Source organism: Melospiza georgiana, chromosome 13, assembly GCF_028018845.1.
Source record: "Melospiza georgiana isolate bMelGeo1 chromosome 13, bMelGeo1.pri, whole genome shotgun sequence".
NCBI lineage: Eukaryota > Metazoa > Chordata > Aves > Passeriformes > Passerellidae > Melospiza > Melospiza georgiana.
Window position 1 is genome coordinate 8,229,390 of NC_080442.1, and position 7,302 is coordinate 8,236,691.

Sequence of the window (7,302 nt, forward strand, 5' to 3'; positions counted from 1 at the left end):
ATTTATTATGTCTTGCTGACATGAATGCCACCAATAAACAAACCACTAATTAGATTTATAGTTAAGAACAGATGAATGAATGTGTGACTATTCAAATCCTACTGTAGTTATTTGCCTGCAGCCATTACTCAATACTCTGTCTAAACTGAATCAAACTTATTCTTTAAAACCGCCATATTACATGCCAAAAAAAATATATATATAATAAAACTTTCTTGTAAGTGCACAATAGAAAATATTCCACTGATATCAATACTCAGTGCTATAGTCCTAACTACACAAGATGCAATAATAAATCCTCTCAACATCAACAGGACTGCTTATATAAGGATGAAAAGAAGGAAAAACTAGGCTGCCTAGTCAAGCATGCCCACCTGTAGTAGTCACAAACTTAGAAATAACTATCTGTTTCAGCAAGATGACACAAACAGCCTTAAGACTACAACAGTAAAACTAGTAAATATTGGAACTGTTCCAAAATATAAAGTTTCATCATTTAATAAAAAATGGGTTTACCAACAACATTAACTCAGAATGCTTGGATTAATGTTGCCATCTTCCAGGAAGCTCCTAAGTGTTGACTCTGTTTATGCTTATGTATTGTGTTACCACATGCTGCATATTTCAGCTGAAAGGTGAACTTATTCAACTTATTTGACAATCCATCATAAGCAGGACATTTTACTCTACCAGATGCATTATTCAATTGATATTTCAGAAAGAAATAAAAAAGCAAATATGAATCCAAAGACCTTCAGAACCCATCATGGCTTGTCTTCCTTGGAGTTAAAGTTCTCTGTGGAACTTCTCCAAGCCAGTGAAATGGTGACTTTGTTTGTAACAATACCAATTAAGAATGAAATTTCATGTATAAATACATACCAATTACTCACAAGTGAAGCTACCCAAATTCATAACGAAGTTACGTTGTACTTCCGTTCACACACTCCTCACATAGACAAGAGGTTGATGACTTTCTAGAGTAATTCTATGAGCAGATGTTTTAATTCTGAGTTACAGCTGAAGTTCTCACAGGTTTGGAAGCCCAGACAGTTGTCAGTGACTGGAAGGAAACTCCTGTGCATCTTAAGAAAACACCAGTTTTTGAAAAAGTAAAACAAAAGAGCAATTTGTGTGTGTGGGCCCCATGCATTGTAGTGGTTACTGGGCAGTAACCTGACATGTTGATAAAGTTACCCTTGAAGAACTCAGGATTCACACTGATTTACTCTATTTCCCAAACAGAGTGTCAAAGAAGTAACTTCCACACATAGAAGGAAGAGGAGATACACGTAATTATATCTACACATACAATATGCATAGAGTTGTTGCAACTTGTTACACAATTCCAGCCAAACTCCGTAGCTTAATGGAGAAAACAATGAAAACCCCCACAAAGAAAACACTCTCACCACCAACCTCAAACCACGCCCCAAACAAAAAACCCAAACCCCAACAGGCAGCTATAAGCCTGCATGGAGAAAGCAGCTATTCTTTGTGCCTATTTCCAGGATTACTTGATCATGACTTTCAGAGATGATTTTTTGAATTCTTAGAAATAAAAGTCTGCCCACTGAAAATATTTCAGTAATTTCCATTATTACTTTTGTGTAATGCATTAAATAGCATATTTTAGATATTATTTGACTATTTCTACTCTGTAATACTTGAACGGTGACAGATGTAAACAGAGAACGACTTTAAGTAGTTTGCATTTCATGATGGATTTCAGCCTGAAAGTTGGAAAAGTTGTCTCACAACTAATCTTTCTCCTGCACATCACCTCGCCAGTTTGCTTAAGGGATGGTTCTATCTCCCCGTTTATCAAAGGAAGGCAATAACTGTCAGTTCCGGAATCCCATCCGTCAATTAGGAAGCCGTCTGGCGGGCAGCTCTCGGTCCGCTGCCGCGCCCCGGGGAAGCGGAGCAGCCGCAGGGCCGCGCCCGGGCCCCGCCGAGCCTGGGGCGGGCTGGCCGCTCCCCGCGCGCCCCCTGCCGGCCGCGCCGCCCCGAACCCGCCCGAGCGCGGCCGCTCTCGCTCCGCCGGGAGGCACGCACGGGGGTCGGTACCTGCTCCTCTCCATAAGGGGTTTTGGTTTGCACTAAGAATGGGAAAGAGAAAATAACTGCTCTTGTATTTCATAATGCACCTGTGAGCTGTTTTAAGTTTTACTTCAGATGGCTGTGAAAAATGCTTTGAAATTCTGAATTTAAGAAGGCTAAAGCTACTTCTTATTCCACATGAAAAATTTTCCAGACTTTTTAAAAACCAATTGCTAAGTTTATAAAATTATGCAGTTTAAATTCTATTAATTGAAATAAATCAGATTTAAGAATTTTTTAAAAATACCAATTAACCGGCAACCAATGTAAAAATGTCTTCCTGCCAGCTACAATTTAATCAAAATTTGGCCCTGATTTCAGACAGAATCATAAAATGGGATCATAGCTGAAAAGCAAATACAGGGGCAAAAGCCCAACAATAACTGAAGAACACATCAAGAAACACCAATATTTTTTTTTTTTTTTTTACCAAGAAGGGAAAAGTGAGTTTTCTCCCCATTCAGATTTATCAAGCACTTAAAGAAGTGTAATGGATTTGAAGTACTAACTTAAAAATAATATACCTTAACTCTGAAATTTAATTCCCCATTGTGTTCTTTCCTTATGAGTTTTTGATTCATCATTATTCTCTAGGAATGTGTTCACTCTAGAAACTGTTTCAGTTTTTTTGTCTAAGAAAGTAGAATCCTTGCTAAAATTTTTAAAAATCAAGAATCTGACTCAATTGCCACTTCTCATGTGGGGAAGTGATTTTAGGCTGCCTTTATCTCAAGCCTCAAGTTTTCTCACTCTTAGCCCTCTGGTTCTCTGCCCCATCCCACTGGGGGAGAATAAATGATCAACTCTCTGGGGTTTAGTTGCTGGCTGGGGTTAAACCACAATAATTGAAACAGAAGTGACAGAGTGGAAGAGTTACAGCATCTCCGTACAACATGGTGCTCAGTCATATACTTAAACTCAAGAATATATTTAACAGTGCTACTGAAGGTGCTAATTAAGAGCCATCTCAAGACTTGTCAAGAGTGGCAGCAGCATAGGACGATATAGAAAAAGAGCACACCTCCAAACTCGAAAAAAATAATTTGGTAGTGAATTAAAACATTCGACCCTGCAAATCTGAAAATAGGTAAAGAGAAGTAGATGACAAGAAAGATCCATACTGATGAAGTACGGACTCTAAGGCAGATGCTGCAAGGATTTAAGAAAATGAGTGATTTCAACAGTTGTGAAGTCACATCTTTTATAATGCATTGGGAAGCAAGGCAATTTACTCTCCTGGATCTTGTTTCCCCTTGGCCTTCTCCCTCCAGCTACTGCCTGGATTCCATCAATAGAATTCATTAGTTTTTCAGTGTATGACTTGCCACTCTTTGTGCTAGGATTCAGAGTTCATCAGTGCTCCATTCTTGGCTGCTCTCTCGCCTATCTTACATCTCCCACTGAAATGACTGCTGGTTATCCCAGTATTTTTCTCTCCTCACCCTAGGGCCTGCTTCCCTTTTTTGCACTGAGAGGTTCTCTGCCAATCCTCATAACTAACAATCCCAATTCTCTCTAATGGAATGCATTCTCGCCTTCACAATCCTATTTATCTTCACTACATTCCAAAAGGCAGCTTTTGCCTCCACAGAAGGGTGCCCATGATGATCAGTCCAGCTGATTCATACTAACTGGCTCATTTTTCCTGCTTTATGTGAAACATCCACGGTCACTTGTAAACTTTCTCTGATGAGAACCCTGTTGAGTTTCAGTCTTTGGAAGTATTTTTGTAAGCATTCCATCAAATGCTCACAAAACACTCAATAATTCAATCACAAATGTGCACGAGGAGCTGTGTAATTCTATAACACAGTGAATTAGCCACAGGTTAGCAATGAAATCAGTAATAAATAATTTAACATCAGTCTCAAATACTATCTGCAAAATGCTAAAACATGGTTACTTGAAACAGTAGGAGGAGAAAAAAATGTTATCATGGTGCCCTTTTGAACTCTGAAGCAAAGGAGAGAACTGAAGTTTAATTGTGGAAGAGAGCACATTACATTTGTTTGTTGATTTTCTATAATAATGGTCAAAAGAAAAAGCTTAGATTTTTTTATCCTCTATTGTGAGTCATTACATATCACCTTTCAAAGGGAAAAACAGTGATAATTCTTTTTCTGATCTTGGATAACAGAATCCTCAAACAATGATACAGCAGCTCAAAAAGGTTTCTCTTAGGGTCCATAACACTTAATGCCTTCAATTAATTGAAGAAAGCAATTTTCAACTTTCACATAGATTTAAGGCAGGAAGGACAGGGAGTAAAGCATTGAATATCTAAACTCAAAATATTGTAGGAATATATAAGTTATCATAAGTCTTCAAGTAAATTAACTGTAACTCTGGTCAGATAAAAAGACATCTCTGTTTTATTTTCATCACGGTTATATCAAATTTTGAAGTAATTTCTCCCTGAGAAACTTTCAGAGGCTGTCATTTCAGAGGGAAAAGGAACAACAAAGTCTACCTAAAATGATAGGAAATAGAAGAAGAAAAAATCAATTTGTTCAGAATTGCTATGTAACACAATCTTGAACTTCTGCCTTTATCCTTTTGTCAAAGTAAACTTTCTTAGCACCACTTTCTGAAAGCCTTAAAGGCAACTATGAAGTGATCTTGTGACTATTGGTCCAACTGCCTCACACCAACCTTTCTACCTTCTTCACGTAAACTCAGAGCTCAGACACAAGACAGACAAAATTCTTTATATAATAGAAGTAGGACTGCTTGATGTAACCCATTAGTAATTTTCCTTCACATACTATATGTATTAAAAATGTGATTTATAAAGCAAAAACATCCCAGAAATTCCTTCAGCTTATCAGGTCTATTGTAATTTTCCTCATGCACCAATTAACATTCAAATAATTGTCAAAATATCTGCAGCTTGGCAAATCTGCACTTATGATGAACTCATTTAATTGAAAAGCACACTTCATTTCTGTTTTCCAATTGTTTATCACTTTTTGTTTAAATATTTAATCCTTGAAATAAGTTCAAAAACTAAAAAAGCAGCTTCTTTGCTGACAGTCATTTCACCCAGTAAAAATGCTGATTGCCACTTGAACATAATAATTACTTTTTAGTTCAATCAGGATGCAAAAATATCTATTACTAATACTTTATGAAAAGGAAATACCTGTTTGTTTCCATTTCAAGACATGCTTGCATTACTTGGAATACAAAAAATTTTTCGACGGAAAGATTTCTTTTTAAAAGAAAAAAATTCTTTGGGTCTATTGATATCTTTTAAAGAGAAGTCTGGCACTAATCTCATAGCCCTGTGGCTCCTAAAAAAAGAATGATTTCTGCTTTCCCAGCCTTAAATTCCCACTGCTGTCATTGTGTAATATCTGCTTTAGTATTAGTTTATCAAGTTCTGTTTCTGAATAAGACAGTAAATCAATAGAGCTGACAAAATGAAGCTGCTGATAACTTCTCTATTAGTGACCATTCTCATACTGAGCATCACCACTGCATCCATCATGTAATTCACCACAAATCACAAAGAACAGCATTACAACAATCCACAGTGACTATTTAATTTACCTAATATTTTTTAAATTTTGGAACACACCAATATATTTAATTTATTGAATAATTAGTTAGCTATGGATATGTTGTGCTCATTGTACAGTCAGGAATAATGTATGTCAGGAAGATTTACCAAGGCAGATCTGTGCCACTCTCACTGCTGATCTCCAGATTATAAAACCACTCAATACAGTGCCACTATGTCACTGGTTTTGTCTCCAACACTCACCGTTGTCAATAAATAAAGTTGTGGAATGATACAAAGGGTAACTTACATGAGTACTATCCTGCTTAATGTTAGCCTTAGGGATGAATTACTACGCTTTGTATTTGATAAAAAAGCATATCCATCTCAGAGAGGTGACATTTATTTATTCCAATATATTTCAGCAGCAAAACAGTCTCTACTTCACTAAGGATTAGTAGCTAGAGATATAATCAAAGTGACACATACAGCTGGGGTAGGAGGGGGGAGAGGGGAAAACCCATTTGATTGTACTCATGGCTGACACTGAGTTACAAGAAAAAAAACTCTCCCAGTGCATCTTTTCATAATTGTTGTCAGTACTTCATAGCACTTATTTCAAAGCTGTTAGAAAACTAAGGCAAATAATAAAAGCCTCAATGTTCCTGGAATACAGTGAACATGAAACTGAAAACCAGACATTGGGATGGGATTATTTTAAAAGAATTGTGGTTTTGATTTTTTTTTTTTAATCAATCAGCAGAAGCACAATTAGAGGATCCTATCTAGTTTTGCACTGTCTTTTAAAAAGCTATTAAATTTTATATTTATATTAAGTGTTATTTATGTTGTTAAGTTTTACCTCAAATTCTCAATTTCTCCCCCTTCTCAAAGAGACGAAGGATTTTCCTAAAGCTTTTATTTTAGTACTTTTAGATCTTATGTATTGAAGAAGGCTTAACTATTACTATTTCAAATATGCACCAAGGCAATTCATTATCTAAAAAGAAACAGTCTCCAAAACAGTTTGGCACTTTTCCTATCTAGTCAATGTTTGAGTAAATATTCATCAGCTACAATGCCTCTGGTAAACCACTGGGCTGTCATCTCATATTTGATCAGAATAGCTTATTTCAATTTCATATTTACATAGATTATCATTAAAAGCATACATTCCAAATATTATTACTGGAAGCCAAGCCACAAATATATTTTCTATCACAGTAAGAATTCATGTTTGTTTCACCTGTGAGGAAATACCTGAAGGCCATCAACCTGAACAAACTACATTCCCCCTGCCCCTGTTCCAAGCTAAAGCCACTTCCCTAAACCTCCAAGAATAGTTCAAAAACCCCCAAAATTGTTATTCCTCTGTTCTTAAAAGCTTCCAGGGACTGGTTCCTTATCTAAGCCTGCTTTGATGGCTAAAAATCTCCCTCATGGTTACTAAAGGTTGTTATTTATTTTTCCAGTTCCTTATGGCTAGAGACAGTTCTGTCCATGTGATTGTATTTTACAGCAGTTACCTAAAGAAAGAGATTGCTTTTTGTGGAATACTACTTAATTTATCTGTTTGCATGCCTCCATTATGAGCCTATGCGAGTAACGTATCTTCTTCAAACTATGTCAGGATTCTTTAGTGTTCTGATTTTGTTGTGCTGCATAGGATTTCCTTTTACTGATTGCCTTTTAAAGCC